The sequence below is a fragment of the Mobula hypostoma genome, chromosome 26, assembly GCF_963921235.1.
Source record: "Mobula hypostoma chromosome 26, sMobHyp1.1, whole genome shotgun sequence".
In the NCBI taxonomy this organism is placed as follows: Eukaryota; Metazoa; Chordata; class Chondrichthyes; order Myliobatiformes; family Myliobatidae; genus Mobula; species Mobula hypostoma.
In genome coordinates this window covers 40,020,130-40,037,032 of record NC_086122.1, presented here as the reverse complement: position 1 = coordinate 40,037,032, position 16,903 = coordinate 40,020,130, and the positions used below count along the sequence as shown (strand labels likewise).

The 16,903-nt window shown below is 41.3% G+C and overlaps 1 protein-coding gene across 5 annotated transcripts in view; it reads left to right on the top strand.

Moving 5' to 3' along the window:
• Nucleotides 1-16,903, top strand: part of LOC134338232 (transcription factor HIVEP3) — a 698,117-nt gene that overhangs the window by 253,000 nt on the left and 428,214 nt on the right. For 4 of the 5 annotated variants that reach the window (XM_063033927.1, XM_063033932.1, XM_063033926.1 and 1 more), the window contains one exon: nt 7,882-7,997. The gene's annotated coding sequence lies outside the window, so the exon portion shown is untranslated. Of the gene's footprint in view, nt 1-7,881; nt 8,067-16,903 lie in introns of all 5 variants that reach the window. The other variant, XM_063033930.1, reaches the window with a different exon arrangement.

The following is a 16,903-nucleotide window of genomic DNA, read 5'->3' as shown; positions in this document are numbered from 1 at the left end:
TCTTATCTCCTAGTTTAATTTGAAATTTACTGCCAGTGTAAATCTGAATCAAATAGGGCCTTGAAAAAAGAATTGGATTGGCCCTTGAGGGAAAAAGAGTTTGCTAAATGAAACTAATGGGATTGTTGGACTTGGAATTGGCATACACTTAACGAGCTAAATCAAAGTTCAAAGTAAATTTATTATCAAAGTACATATATGTCACCATATATTACCCTGAGATTCATTCCTTGCGGGCATTTACAATACAACAAAGAAATACAACAGAATTAATGATAAAGTACGCACAAAGGCTGACTATATGTAGCAGCCAAAGTGCAAAAGGAAACACGTGTGAAATACAAAAAAATGTAATAATAAATAAACACTGATAACATGAGTTGTAGAGAGAGTCCTTAAAAGTGAGTCCATAGGTTGTGCTCAGTGATCAGTTCAGTGGCGGGGTGAGTGAAGTTGCCAACACTGGTTCAAGAGCCTGATGGTTGAAGGTTAAGAGCTGTTCCGGAACCTGCTAGTGTGGGATCTACAGTTTCTGTATCACCTGTCCATTGGCATTAGTGAGAAGAGAGCATGGCCTAGATGCTGGGGGTGGGGGGTGGTCCTTGAGGATGGATGCTGCTTTCTTGTAGCAGCACTCCTTGTAGATGTGCTCACTGGGAGGGAGGGCTTTTTGGTGATCGACTGGGCTGTGCCTTTCCAGGAGCGACAGTGATTCTAGATTCCTGACATAAGCATTATTTCTGTTTATGGAGAAGATGTGAAGGTTGGGTGCAGCTAAATTGAAGATCACTGATCAATTTACAAGAAGCTACTTTCATTTGAAAGAAATGTTGACATGGTGAGATTATATAGGGTGGAAGATGCTACTGAACACCAACAAGTTTGAAATGTGCTGATCAAACCATTTGTTTTTTTGCAGTGCTGTGAGCTCTAGGTAATTTGTTGTTTCTTTGTGGCGGTTTTCAGATAACGATATTGCTTTGTTAAAGTTACTTCCTGCCAATGACAGTGATAATTCTAGAACATGATAGATTTGATATTCCTTGCTGTCTTGTAGACAGGAGATTCAACCAGAGTTCTCACTTTGTACATTTGCGAATCAGATCATAACTGTTTATTTTTTCAGTGCCACTTTCTTGGACAAACTCCTTATCCATTGGTTCTCTTTATAGCTGAAAATCTTATCAATCTCTGTTTTGAATGTATCCAGCAACCATGTCTCCACCATACGCCTGAGTAGAGAATTGCAAACTATTCTGGCAGATTAATTTCTTTTCATCCCTCCTGAATTCCCATCCCATTATTTAATGATTTTCAACAGCAGGTGAAATATCAATTCTGAATCTGTCAAGGTTTTAAAAAATCTTGTACATTTTCATAAGATTGTTTCTTATTCTTTTAAATTTGAGAGTATAGACTCACTGTGCTACTTTCTCTTTATACGGCATCCCAGAGATCAGTCGGGTGAACCTTTACTGCACTCGCACTCCCTCTGTCACAAGTATAGTATATTATTCTACAGGTAGGAGACCAGAGACCTTTACGCCATATTCCAAATGTTGTCTCACCAGGGCTTTATGAAATTACATGAAAACAGCTCTCCTTTTATGCTCAAATCCACTTGGTATCAAATCAACATTTTGATAGCATGCGTCAAATTGCAAAATAACTCTCTTTAATTCACATACAATTTCTCACTATTTAAAAATAGTTCACCTTAATATTTCTTTGACCAGTGGATGACCTCTGATAATTCCATTTTATTCTTCATCTGCTTTATTCTTGCCCATTCTCTTAGCCTGCCCATATCTCTTCACTTCCAGCTACTGGCCCACATTGCCATTGTTACAATTCTTTAAATGCTTATTCAAGTCCCATTTGTGTTGAGAGTTTCTGGTTTCTGTCACCCTTGCAGTGATTTCCAGCTTTCCATCTTCTTTTGTTCTACATTTTTTTCTTTCAAATCTTTCATTCTCATGATTAATCAGTCTATGTTCCCTTGTTACTGACCAAACTTCTAAGGGATCTACCCTTTCAGAATTACCATGACTGTATTTTGAAGAAGACCAGTATGGATGGTCCTTAGCCCTGGCAGTAAATCTGCCTTAATCAACATTGTAGAAGAGATCACTTTGTCATGATTACAACATTGATTGTGGAAGAATAGGGGGTGAATATTTATGTCATTTAAATAAGAGTAAAGCTTACCTTTCTTCCCAGCTACTTGACCTGGCAAACCTTGGTGACATTTGTCAGCTGTACGCCTCATTTGAGGGGCAGCCAGAAGGTGATGAGACCCCCAGCTCACCTGAATAAAAAAAGTAAATTGGTTTATTATTGTCACATGTACAGTGAAGAACTTTAATTTGCATGCTATCCATACAGATTATTTAATTACCACAGTATATTAGTTAGAACAAGGGAAAGCAATAACAGAATGAAGAATGAAGTGTTACAGTTTCAGAGAAAATACAGTGCAGGCAGACAATAAGATGCAACGCCATGGTGAGGTAGATTGTGAAGAGTCCATTTTATTGTTCAATAGTAAGACATCAGCGGGATAGAAGCTATCCTTGAGCCTGGTGGTCTAGGCTTTTAGATTTTTGTACCTCTGCCTGATGGGAGAAGAGAGGGGAGAGAATGTCTGGGGTAAGCAGGATATTTGATCATGCTGGTTGCTTTACTGAGGCAGCAGGAAGTATAGACAGTCCATAGCAGGGCGGCTGTTTCCATGGTTTGTGGATGCAGCTGGGCACCACCTGCAAGGGCTTTTCCTTTGATCACCTGGGGGCAACCATGCATCGGATGTCACAAGCGCATGCAGCAGCCACTCATGCGAGCTCTTCCACACATCGATAATAAACAAACATTCTGGACTCTGCCAGAGGCCCCATCTGCTGGACTCATTTGGGTGTTTGGCAGCTTGTCGATAAACACTGATCTCTGCACTTTGGGGCTGTGAACTGTCTGTCTCATGGAAGGGTGTCCAGTTTGAAGCTCTAACCCAAGGGAAGCCAACAGAAACATCTATAAAATGTAAAAATTTTAAATGAAGAATATTTGTCAAACTCTCTTCCAGCAGTGTGTGTATTTCCACCGAGTAATTGGTGATGTGTCTGAAAACTACATGTGCAGGTAACATTGGAGCTCGCTCACCATAGGCGTGGCTCCAGTTTCCTTCACAGTGAGAGTTCACTGCACCTGTCCTGTCATTTCAATTTAATCTTCAATTAAGGGCACCACAGAACTGGGGAGTCAAAGCTGTCAAGCTACACAGCGGCATTGCACATGTTAATATTTAGTAATGCAAACTGTTAAATTGCTGTTTGAGGCTTGATTTCCCCAATGACTTAAATGCTAAATTTCTGCATTTGAAATAATGCAGCTACTGGTAAATGCCATTTCCAATTTGTGTTCAAAATCTTTAATGTAGCATAACTCCTGAGTTTGAAACAAAAGGCCTGGTCATATGTTTTTCTCCTCGTTCTCTTAAGGACAACTTGGGGGTACCAGCCCAGAGTTTTTTTATTTGGGCTGGGTGGCACCCATGAACAGAACCATGGTTAACACATGTGGGATACCATTCACAAAGAAGCTGACCTTCTTGCCATGTTAACAAATTTCTAATGAGTTTAAGGCACTGTGACTGTCATGGAATCTAATCGCTTGAAGCCGTTGGCAGAATCTCATGTCAGGAAAAGCAAAGCACCATGACTGTCCTGGAGTCTGTTAGACTGGCCTGGAATCTGTTAGACTGTTCTGGAATCTGTTAGGTTGTTCTGGAATCTGTTTGGTTTTCTGGAATCTGTTAGTCTGTCCTGGAATCTGTTGAAGCTGTCAGCAGAATCTTGGGGCAGAAAAGACACAGAAAATAGTTTCCATTTTCCTCCAAAATCCCAAGTTGAATTTATGCAATTTGCATTTAGTGACATATGATCACACTTAGGGTGGAAGTGGCTAATACGAAGGCAGGGCATAATTTTAAGGTAATTTAGAGGGGGGATGTCAGGTAAGTGTTTTACACAGAGAGTGGGGGGTGTGTGGAATGTATTGACAGGGCTGTGGTAGAGGCAGATACATTAAGGACCTTTAAGAAAATCTTAGATAGACACATGGATGATAGAAAAATGGAGGCCTATGTAGGAGGCATTAGATTGATCTTAGAGTAGTTTTAAAGATCAGCTCAACATCATAAGCCAAAAGGTCTGTACCGTGTTGTAGCATTCTGTGTTCTATGCTGTATGATTCTGATCGTGGTCCTGGTCCTGTGACAAGTCATAGTCAAAGTCATAGTCATACTTTATTGATCCTGGGGGAAAAGACATAGACTTCTTAAAAACTTAATGTGTGTTATATAGGTATTTGTTATTATGGCAACTCCGCTAACATTGCATCACTGAACTAAGAGATGGTTGACGATTAATTATATCCATCTTGACCTTTGGACCAATAATTCCTTTAGGTTTCGCCCAGAAGCAGGGTCTTGGACTGAAGTGTTGACAGTTCCTTTCCTCCCACAGATGCTGCTCAATCAGTTGAATTTTTACCCCGAATTCCAGCACCTCCAGACTCTTGTGTCACTCCAGTTTTCTTTATTTTCTTTTGACTTTTATCCACCCTTAAATTGTTCCTGTATTTGGATAATGATGGACTGGAAGTTTCAGAAAAATAACCAGATTTATTTTGGGTCCTCAATGTGAATGAAGCACTTCACTCAGAAGTGTCAGCACATGAGCGGTGGTGTTGACCCTGCAAGATTGAGTCCCTTGGCACAATGTTTATCTGTGGCTGTGTGGCCCAAGAATATTCAGGCTACTTGTGCTAATGAATAGACAAGGAATCCTTCAGGGGACCATCATAGTTTAGCCTTTGGTATGGGAGTCTGGCTCATGGATCTTCATAAAGGCAGCTCCTCTATCACTCCTGCTTCCTTCTACAAGCACAAGTGATTTTGCTGATTCAGGAAATCCAGAGTAATGCACACAAAATTCTGGAGGAACTGAGCAAGTCAGCCAGCTTCTTATTTATTCCTCCCAGTAGATGTTGTCTGACCTGCTGAGTTTCTCCAGCATTTTGCGTGTGTTACTCCACTCACTGTAGATATCTTTGAGCAACCCCATTCCCTAAGCCTTCGAAAGCAGTGGTCAAGACTACTTCGATCCAACACAAACTGTGAGGCACCACCCCTCTTCCCATCTTCCACTCCTCTGATGATTCTTCTGCCTGGCTGACCTGACATGTCAAGTGTCAATAACTCCTTGGGTTGGATTTTGATCACTCAGATTCAGGTCATTTCAGGCTGTGTTATAATCTTGTGCCCAAGCAAATGTTCCCTGCTGCAGGCCACAATGCATGACCAGCCTGTTCCACACTGGCAGCTGGGAGTATGTCTGCATATGCAAAGTTGTTTCTCTCTGGTTTCTCCCTTGAGGTCACTTGAGCATATTAGCAAGTGGTTCGTACATTAAACCACTGCTAGCCCCCCTCCCTCCCCCGTAGGGGTGGCGTGGAGTACAGTGGTTACCTCAATTGCTTTACAGGGCTAGCAAACAATCACTAATTGGAGTTCAGTTCCTGCCGCTATCTGTAAGGAATCTATACCTTCTCCCCACATGCTTTCATCTGGGTGTTCCGGTTTCCTCTCGCATTCCAAAGACATATGATTAGGTTTGTAAGCTGTGGGCAGAAGTGTAGCAACAATTGCAGGCTTCCCCCTGCACAATCCTCACTGACAAATGACACATTTCACTGTATATTTAGATGTTTAATCTCTTTAATTTAAAGCAAATTCTCTTTATTAAAAATGTTCTCCATACAGTACTGGTTTAAGTCTTTGAGACTATAAATTTCTCAACCACTCTCCTTCCAACTCCGCCCTCCTGCTATTCAGTTACCTTCTTTTCTAGTTGCCATATTCATTGCTGCATTGAAAACGTCCTGCCTGTCCTTTTCTGCTCAGATCTCAGTGGATGCAGGGTGGTGTGTGTTGGTATTGGTGCAGGTTATTTTAGTATGTGTACTGAGTTACAGTGAGAAGCTTTTGCTTGCCTGCTCTCCAGACGGATCTTGTCAGGCATAATTACATTGAAAACCAAGTGCAGAATATAGTGTCACAGTTGAAGAAAATGCAATGCAGACAAGCAGGTACGGTGCACGGTCCATGTCGAGGTAAATGGGGAAATGATAGTTCATCTTCTAGCATTTGAGAGGTCTGTTCAAGAGTCTGATAGCAGAGGGATAGAAGATGTCCTTCAGCCTGGTGATTGGTGTGCTTAAGCTCTTGTATCTTTTGTCTGACAAAAGAGGGAAGAAGATTTCAGAGTCAGATTCATTTATCACATGTACATCAAAACAGAGTGAAATGTGTCACAAACAACAGGAATTCTGCAGATGCTGGAAATTCAAGCAACACACATCAAAGTTGCTGGTGAACGCAGCAGGCCAGGCAGCATCTGTAGGAAGAGGTGCAGTCGACGTTTCAGGCCGAGACCCTTCGTCAGGACTAACTGAAGGAAGAGTGAGTAAGGGATTTGAAAGTTGGATGGGGAGGGGAAGATCCAAAATGATAGGAGAAGACAGGAGGGGGAGGGATAGAGCCAAGAGCTGGACAGGTGATAGGCAAAAGGGGATATGAGAGGATCATGGGACAGGAGGTCCGGGAAGAAAGACGGGGGGGGGGACCCAGAGGATGGGCAAGGGGTATATTCAGAGGGACAGAGGGAGAAAAAGGAGAGAGAGAGAAAGAATGTGTGCATAAAAATAAGTAACAGATGGGGTACGAGGGGGAGGTGGGGCCTTAGCGGAAGTTAGAGAAGTCGATGTTCATGCCATCAGGTTGGAGGCTACCCAGACGGAATATAAGGTGTTGTTCCTCCAACCTGAGTGTGGCTTCATCTTTACAGTAGAGGAGGCCGTGGATAGACATGTCAGAATGGGAATGGGATGTGGAATTAAAATGTGTGGCCACTGGGAGATCCTGCTTTCTCTGGCGGACAGAGCGTAGATGTTCAGCAAAGCGGTCTCCCAGTCTGCGTCGGGTCTCGCCAATATGTAAAAGGCCACATCGGGAGCACCGGACGCAGTATATCACCCCAGTCGACTCACAGGTGAAGTGTTGCCTCACCTGGAAGGACTGTTTGGGGTCCTGAATGGTGGTAAGGGAGGAAGTGTAAGGGCATGTGTAGCACTTGTTCCGCTTACACGGATAAGTGCCAGGAGGGAGATCAGTGGGGAGGGATGGGGGGGACGAATGGACAAGCGAGTTGCGTAGGGAGCGACGGATAGACAAGGGAGTTGCGTAGGGAGCGATCCCTGCGGAATGCGGGGGGGGGGAGGGAAAGATGTGCTTAGTGGTGGGATCCCGTTGGAGGTCCTGAAATGTGTCATTTGCATTAACATTGAACACACCCAAGGGTAGGCTGGGGGAAGCCTGCAAGTGTTGCCACACATTCTGGTGATAACATAGTACGCTTGGCAGCACAACACAGAACATACCAGAGAGAATGACCGTGATGGGCGGGTCCTTGATTATGTTGGCTGCTTTCCATGACTGAGGTTGATATCAGTCTATAAATTGCACCACCATTTAACAAGGGAATAGGAAGATTGTTTAGTAATGTATATTATGTAATGCAGTAAAAGACAAGAAGACAAGAGAATAAGATCAGAGTCAATTGATGTGAGGGGTGAAGTAAAGTGTCTTTGAGCTTGAAATTCTACAATTCAATTTCTAAGGTTGTTGTGGGCAATCCTGGTGTTGAAACATTTGGATGTTCCAAATGTTTACATTTTAATACTGTCTCACTGCTCAGTTGCCTTTTTAACCAATGGACCTAGGAGGTATTTGGTCATAAGTATTAAAACAGGTGTCTTTCGTTGCAGATCTCACCAAGGTTCACTCAGCGTCAGTCGTGAAGTTTGAGAGGAATGACCTGAGGCACAAGTGATTGCTTTTTGCTGAGATATCCACCCCAAAGGATCACCACTTCCTACAAGAAGTAAGACACTATTATTTAAAGTTAATGTCAGGAGGCTGACTGAACTTGTGAGTTCCATCACCACATTGGGTAAGCTCCTAAAATATGATAATGATGAAAAATCTGCTACAACTATTAAAACCCTCTGGAACACATAAATTGAACAATTTTGCATTCAGCCTGCATAGCAAAAGGAAATGTTTTCCTGCAAACCTCACTGAATTCTTTGAAGAAGTAACAGAGATGGCACCAAGAGCAGCTTCATAGGTACTGTACTATATATCTAGATTTTGATCAGGCATGCAGAGAGATATCAGAATGGATAGCTGTCTGGCCGTAATACAGAAGGCAGGGAGTAGGAGGTAAAGGACATTGTGGTATTATAAAGTCATAGAGTTGAGTTTAGAAACAGGTCCTTTGGCCCACATGCCTATCTATACTAATCCAACTTTCCTGCGTTAGTTCCATATCCTTCTCTGTCCTGTTCATTCAACTGCCTGTTCTGATGTCTCTTAAATTATGTTGTCTGTCCTGCCTCTATTGCCTCCTCTGGTAGCTCATCTCAAAAATCAACTACTTTAATGTAAAAATTGCTCCTCCTCATCTTAATACAAAATCTTCTATTTATAGACACCCCAATCATGGAAAATAGACCCCAGCTACCTATCCTCTAAATGCCTCTTATATGCCTATTATGTGTCCTCTTGGCCAACTTTAATCCAGGGAACAAGGACCTAGTCTATTCAATCTCTTCTTATGAGCCCTCCAATTCAGACAACATTCTTGTGAATTTTTTCTGCACAACTGGAACATGACATCCCTATTTATACTCGGTGTCTTGGCTGAGGAAAGCAGGCATATCAAAGGCTTTCCACAACACCCTTTCTTGCTATGTTGCTACTTTCAAAGATCTATGTGCTTCTAACCCAAGGATTGTCTGTTCAACAACATTCCCTAGGGCTCTGCCGTTTATGGTGTATGCACCTGCCCCTGGTTTAACTTTCCAAAATCTGTCAATCTGTACTGCCTCAGTTAAATTCCATTTGACATTCCCTTTTCCACTTACCTGGTTGATCTATATCCTTTCCTAAACTTGAAAACTATCTTCACTATCCACTGTAACACCAATTTGTTGTCTACAAACTTATTAATCATTCCACCTACATTATCTTCCCTATGACAAGCAACAGGTGACCCAGCACCAATATCTGTGTTCACAGGCCTCCAATTAGAATAACAACTCTCAACTATCACTGTGTGATTCCTTCCACAAAGCCACATTTATATCTACTTATCTAGCTCATTCTAGATGCCAAGTGTTTGAACCTTTCGGGCCAGACTACTGTATGGAAACCTGTCAAGCCCTGCCAAAGTCCAATGTAGATATTGCCTCGTGCCCTGCTCGCATCATTCCTCTCAGTCAACTGTTCAAAAAAAATTCTCAAACACATTCATGAGGCATGAATCCCACACACAAAGCCATTGGTCAGGAATGTGCATTAATTACTTTGACTTTCACAATTTGAGATTGATTTCAATTTGTAGGGATAGTTGGTATTCAATTGCTTCTGAAATCCCAAAATGGAAGAGAAAATGTTAATACATCGTTGCAAGATGAATAAGCAGGGGCACAAGTGTTACTCAAGAACAAAAATTTTGAGGAGCAAAATGTTGTCAAAGTAGAGGACATTAATCATTAGAAGTGTTGTCATGGATTGATTGATTTATTTACTTACTTATTGAGGCGAAGCACATAATCGGCCCTGCCAGCCCTTCAAGCTGTACCACCCAGCAATCCCCCGATTTAATCCTCACATGCAACAGTCTGCAATGAACAAATAACCTACAACTGCTATGTCTTTAGACTGTGGGAGGAAACCCACCCAGTCACAGGGAGGACGTACAAACTCCTTACAGGCAGCAGCGGGAATTGAACCGGGGTCGCTGATGTTCTAAAGTGTTGTGCTAACCACTATGCTACCATGCTGCCCTAAATTCAGAAATCTCTTATGTCAGCATGGTGCCTAGCGGACGATTGTGAGAACACGTGATGTTGGATGGTATGTTTTCAAATCCTCACAGACCTGATGTATCCATCAGTAGTTGTATAGGAAATGGTTACAATAACAACACTATTTAGAAATGATGTTATTTTTAATTGTCTTTTTGAGAGATTAATATTAATAATTTTTGAACATGTTTTCTAAAATGCTTTATTTATTGTAATATATCTCAGGGAAAACTTTTATTAATTGAAGTACAATGAATACCCATAAATAAGCAACAGGACTCATTCTTTTCCCTTAAAATTATTGTTACTAATTTCATTAATCAGTGACAATGTCTACTCAAAATTGCTATGCTATGTATGATTTTTTTTGGAATATTATCACCAATTTGGCATACGGTCTCAAAATGTCTCACCACCCGTATACTAGGTCAATAATCTTATAACAGTGGGGCAGAAGCTGTCTCTAAGCCCTGGTGGTCGGTGCTTTCAGTCTTTTTTTTTGCTTGGAGAAGGGAGAAGAGAGAATATTCAGGATGGGAAGGTATCTGGTTATGTTGATTGCTTTTAAGAGTCAGCAAGAGTGTAGACAGAAAATAAGTAGAAGTAAGGCTTAACCAGGAGCCAGTGTGTGTCAACAGCTATATGGGAGATAGATGAGCAGGATTTGTTGTTAGTTTAGTCATGGGTCCAGAATTTTCTATAACCTCAGCTTTACAGAGAATGAAAGGAAGATATAACCAAAAAAAGTTATCAAGAGAGATTACTCTTGATGGTTAAGAATTGCTTAAAAGATATTGGGATTTTTGCTGGACAGGTTTTCAAGAGAATAAGAGGTTAACTCTAAAGGATGGGGTTAGGGTATGGTTAACCCAGAATGAGTGAGACGGGCTGAGTAACCTGGCCCTCCTCCTTATTCCGCTGTGCTTTCCTCTTCAACCCCAAAGTTGTGGTACCATCAGTCGTGGCTGAGAACAGCCTATTAGACAGAGACTGGGAACTCCGGCTAACCCTGAGCCTCAGGGAAGCTTTCAAAGAACATTTTGTTTATGCTCTTGTGTGGAACTTTGTGTTCTTCAGGGGCAGGTCCTATGGTTCCATATCCCCAAATGCCTTTCTGAAGCAACATATAATGTTTGTGAAATACTAACAGCTGCTAAAGTTGTCTGAAAGTTTCTACTTTGAAAGAAACCACAGATTGAGTAGTCACAAGGTATTAATAGAAATCTGACAATGGAATATTTCCCAAGAGTTGTCCTTCTTGATAAATTCCAGTTACATCTCTCTTTCATTCTCTATAACGCTGAGATAGTACAAAATTCTGGGCCTCTGTCCAAACTAACACCAAATTCTGTTATTCCATCTCCTGAGAGATTATTCAGCATTATCTTTATTTTTAAGAGCTCCTGCTTTCAGATTCCTTTTTCCTCACAATTTCCTCCAGCCTTACAACCCCTTCAGTTACCTGGAGTTCTCCAAATATGACTTCTTGGTCATTGCTGAATTTAATTGCTTCATCACTAGAAGCCATCAAGGGTTAGAATTGCATTTCTGTCTCTTGCTCTTTGATAACGACGTTTTATTTAAAAAAACAATGTCAGTCTGAGCTTCACCCTAATATCTCTTCATGTGACTTGGTGTTCAGTTCAAAGGCCATCCATCTATGTACCTGTCTAAGCTTCTTTTAAATGCTGCAATCAAACCTACATCCACACTTCTGCTGGCAGCTTATTCCGCACTTGTACCACCCTCTGAATGAAGAAGTTCACCCCAAAGTTCCTCTTAAACATTTCGCCTTTCACCCTTAACCTATGATCTCTGGTTGTTGTCTCATCCAACCTCAGTGGAAAAAGCCTGCTTGCATTTACCCCATCTATACCACTCATAATTTTGTATACTTCTATCAAATCCCTCATTCTCCAAGGCTGCAAGGGGGAAAATCCTACCCTATTCAGTCTTTCCCTGTAGTTATCAGTGCTGCAGATAACAAAAGGTGTGATCACCAACTAGGTTTGAGGAAGTGACATAAAGGAGAGTAGAGTGAAGTGGCTTGGAGAAGCCCGAGCTGTTGACATCAGCTTCTGAGGGAGTGACGGTGGGGTGATTCATGTCAAAGACATTCAAGAAGACCGAAATGTAGATGTACAAAATAATCTGCATCATTTATAGAATTGGAGATGGTTACAAGGAAGGGATGAGGTAATTGAGGGATTTGAAATTAATGCCAAGAAGTTTAAAATTTGTGTGTTGCAAGGCTGGAAGCTAACATAGGTGATTGAGCACGTCCCTCAATGGGGAAGCGACCTTGACCCAAGCTGAGAATAAGAAACAGATTTTGGATGAGACCAGGAATGGAAACAGCTACAGAAAGTAGTGGATACTGCCCAGTCCATCATAGACAAAGCCGACTCCACCGTTGAGTGTACTTACATGGAGTGTGGCCAGAATCCATCGTCAAACACACCCACCATCCAGGCCATATCCTCTTCTTGGTACTGCATTGGCTAAGAAGTATAGAAGCACTCAGTATCACACCAGCAGGTTCCGGAGCAGTTATTACCCTTTAATCACCAGGCTTCTGAACCGGCGTGGATAATTTCACTCACCAATACTATGAATTGATTCCACAATGACCGACTCACTTTCAATTCTTTACATTTTATGTTCTCAGTACTATTTTTACTTGAACAGTTTGTCTTCTTTTGCACATTGGTTGTTTGTCTGTCTTTGTTTATGTATGGTGTTTCATAAAATCTATTATATTTGATTTTTCCTTCAAATACCTGCAAAAAATGAATACCCAGCTAGTATATGGTGACATGTATGTAATTTGATAATAAATTTACTTTGAACTTTGAAGTTCACCTGTATAAACTGGTGGCTGAGCTGGTCCTTTGCTTTGTAAACACACTGTATATATATCTTGATCTGACAAATTCCATAACACCTTTGTCCCAGAAAAGTCCCTAAATGTCTCACCAACATACCAAAACCCTTACTATCCTGAACAAAATATTTAATACCTTTGTGTGGCTAAAACCTTGAATATCCTAACCTAACAACACCCTTAAGAAACTTGTTCAACAAAAATCTGTGTATTTTGGGTTTGAACTTTTTAATGATACCCCAACTTAACAGCACTTTATGCCAAGACCAAGGAGCTGATTATTGACTTCAGGAGGAGGAAATTGAGCCAGGATCAGAGGTGGAGAGGGTCACCAACTTTAAATTCTTTGGTGTTATCATTTTGGAGGACCTGTCCTCGGCCCGTCATGTAAGTGCAATTGCAAAGAGAGCACGGCAGCACCTCTACTTCTTTACGAGTTTACAAAGATTCGGCATGACATCTATAACTTTGACTAACTTTTATAGATGTGTGGTGGAGAGTATATTGACTGGCTGCATCACAGACTGGTATGGAAACACCAATGTCTTTAAATGGAAAATCCTTCAAAAAGTAGTGGATATGGCCAGTTAATCATGGGTAAACCCTTCCCCACCATTGAGCACATCTACATGGAGTGTTGTCGCAGGAAAGCAGCATCTATCATCAAGTATTCCCACCACCCAAGTCATGCTCTCTTCTCGCTGCTGACATCAGGAAGCAGGTCCAGAAGCCTCCATGCCATCAGCTTCAGGAACAGTTATTACCTCTCAACCATCAGGTTGTTGAACCAAAGGGGGTAACTTCACTCAACTTCACTTGCCCCATCATTGAAATGTTCCCACAACCAATGGACTCACTTTCAAGGACTCTTCATTCATGTTCTCAATATTTATTACTTATTTATTTATTATTATTCTTTCTTTCTTTTTATATTTGCAGTTTGTTGTTTTTTATTTTGCACACTAGTTGTCAGCCCTATTGATGTGGTCTTTCATTGATTCTATTACAGTTATTGTATTATTGAGTATGCCTGCAATAAAATGAACCTCAGCATCGTAGATGGTAGCATGTTAGGGTTGACAGTAATAGATTTCCACATCTTGTGTGGAAGTGCTTTCCAAACTGTGGTTTAAACTAGAAAAAGTGCAAAAATGATTTACAAGAATGTGGCTGGGATGAGAGGGCCTGAGGCTCTTTATCCTTTGGAATGTAGAGGAATAAAGGTGACCTTACACAGATGTTTAAAATTCTGAGAGGCATCAATAAGGTGGTCAGTATCAATTTTTGAACAAACGTTCAGAAGTCCAAAACCTGAGGTATAGATTGAGGGAGAGAGTGGAAATATGTGAAAGGGACTTGAGGAGCTACTTTTTCACACAGTGGTTGGGGAGTATATGGAATAAGCTGCCAGATGAAATGGTTTAAGCAGGTATAATGCTATAATTTAGGAAGCACTTGGCTAGGGACAGGGAAGGGTAGGACTTGGCTTAATATGGCCAATTGCAGGAAATTGGGACTTGCTAGAGGGTGCTACTGACTCACTGGGTCAAAGGTCTATCTTCATGCTGTATCGTTCTATTGCACTTTATGCTTCTAGGATATTGTACTCTAATTTGAAAAATGCCCCCCGTTCTGAAGGAAGTAGTTTCTCTTTGCTTGGCCAATATGAATTAGTTTAAATCACACTGAAGACTCCCAGGATGCAGGAAAGGCCCTTTGGCAAAGTTGCTGGAACTTTTCTAAAGGCCCAGTTTCTTGTTCTCTCAATAGACTCACATAAAATCTTGACAGATGTTTTGCATTCATTAAAACACTTCTGTGCTTGCTGAATTGGCAGGAATCGCACCTTAACCAAGCTTTTGGCTTAACTGCTGCTGCTGTCTCTCGCGGGAGCACTCAATGAAAACGTTACTTTTACACCCTGAAGTAATTCTTTCCTGTCTGCTTTCACTGTTAAGAAATGGATTCTTTAGTTTAGACGTGTTCAGTTGTGTTACCGTAGTAACTGATTTTTTTTTGGGGGGCTTGAAGTAATGCAATCCTAGTTCAGGAGAGAGAAATATGAAGTTACACAGGATGTAAATCTTCCAGCACTTTCAGTTTCTTCCTTTAATTAATATTTTGCACAAAGAGATATGAAAGGAAAGCTGTACAGCTTTCTCGTCATTTTCAGATAGCATTTGGATGTATACTTGAAGAGCTCACCTGCTAGACTACAGATCTGTTGCTGAAGATGTGATTGAGTTGAGTAGTTTCTTTTGTGACTGGTACAGTCATAATGAACTGAACAGCTTTCTATGTCATAAATAATGTAAGTATGGTTAACTACTTGCTTGAAGTAGAGTGATATAGACAGCCTATAGTGTCATGACAACAATCTTTTCCTCGATGTCAAGCACTGACTTCAGGAAGGAGGGACGGTGCATATGATCTTATCTACATCAACAGTGTTGAGGTTGAGAGGGTCGAGAGCTTCTAGGTATGAGCATCACCAGAAACATGTCCTGGGCCAACTACATTGACAAGCACCTCATCTTCCTCAGGAAGCTAATGAAATCCAGCAAATCCCTGTGGACTTTGAGCAATTTTTATCAATGCACCGTAGAAATCATTCCCTCTGGTTTCATAATGGTTCAGTATGGCAACAGCTCTGCAAGTGACTGCAAGAAACTACAGAGAGCTGTGGACACAGCTCAGCACATCTCAGGAACCCCCCTCTAAGGACAGTATATACATCTCAATGTCTAGGTAAAGCAGCCATCATAATCAAAGTTCTCTTCCACCCCAGCATTCTCTCTTCTCCCCTCCCCCATAGGGCAGAAGATACAAAAACCTGAAAGCAAGTTCCACCAGGCTCAAGGACAGCTTCTACTCCACTGTTATCAGACTCTTGAGCCATTCCCTTGAATGATAAAATGCACTCTTGGCCTCACAATCTATCTTACCTTGTTATGATCTTGCACTTTATTATTTACCTGCTCTGCACTCTCAGTAGCTGTAACACTTTATTCTGTATTGCTGTTGTTTTATGTCATTCCATCTCAAATCATGGTGTCATGCACAGATCTGTATAAACAATATACCAAATCAATTGCCCCCACTTACTGCACATAGAGTCATGGAGTTACACAGCTGAGAAAGAGGCCATTCAGCCCAATTTGTTGATACTAACTAAGCTGCCAAACTGAGTTAGTTCCACTTGTCCACATTTGATCCATATTCCTCTCAATCTTTTCTACTATGTACCTGTTCAAATATCTTATCAATGTCATCAATATACCCGCATCCACCACTTGCTCAGGTAGCTTGTTCCTTGTATTCACCATCTCCCGAGTGGAAAACATTGCCCCTCAGGTCTCTTTTAAGTCTTTCTCCTCTCATTTTAAAACTCTTGCCATCTAGTTGCACACTACTTTACCCTGGGGAAAAACTGTAACTATTCGCTTATCTTTGCCTCTTGATAAAGTTTTATAAACCTCCAAAAGGTCACATTGCCAAGTTTCTCAAGCAGCAAAGCGGTGAATAACCAGCCACATGCATGCAAAATATATTGCAATTGCCAGAAGTCAGAAATGACAGCAGAAAAATGCAATACAGAGTTCATGGGGAACTGGGGTGCTATGGTAGCATAGTGGAATGTATGGGTTTTACTCCCACAGTCCAAAGATGTCCTGGGTTGGTTAATTGGTCGTTGTAAATTGTTCCATGATTAGGTTTGGCTTAATTGGAGTTGTTAGAGGGTTGCTAGATGGTGTGGCTTGAAGGCTAGGAAAGGCCTATTTATGCACTATCTCTAAATAAAGTAAAAATAAATAAAATAGATAAAGCCTGAATGCATTGCCTGGTTGGTGCAGTTGCAGATTCAGTGGTCACTTTCAAAATAGGCTCTGAGCAAAAAATGGAAGGGAAACGATAGTAGAACCTTGTGGGTAAATCAGGGCCATCAATTCCGTTGACAAACGATGTGAAAAGCATCGGTCCCAATACTGACCCCTGAGCAACACCACTAGTCATTGGCAGCCAACCAGAAAA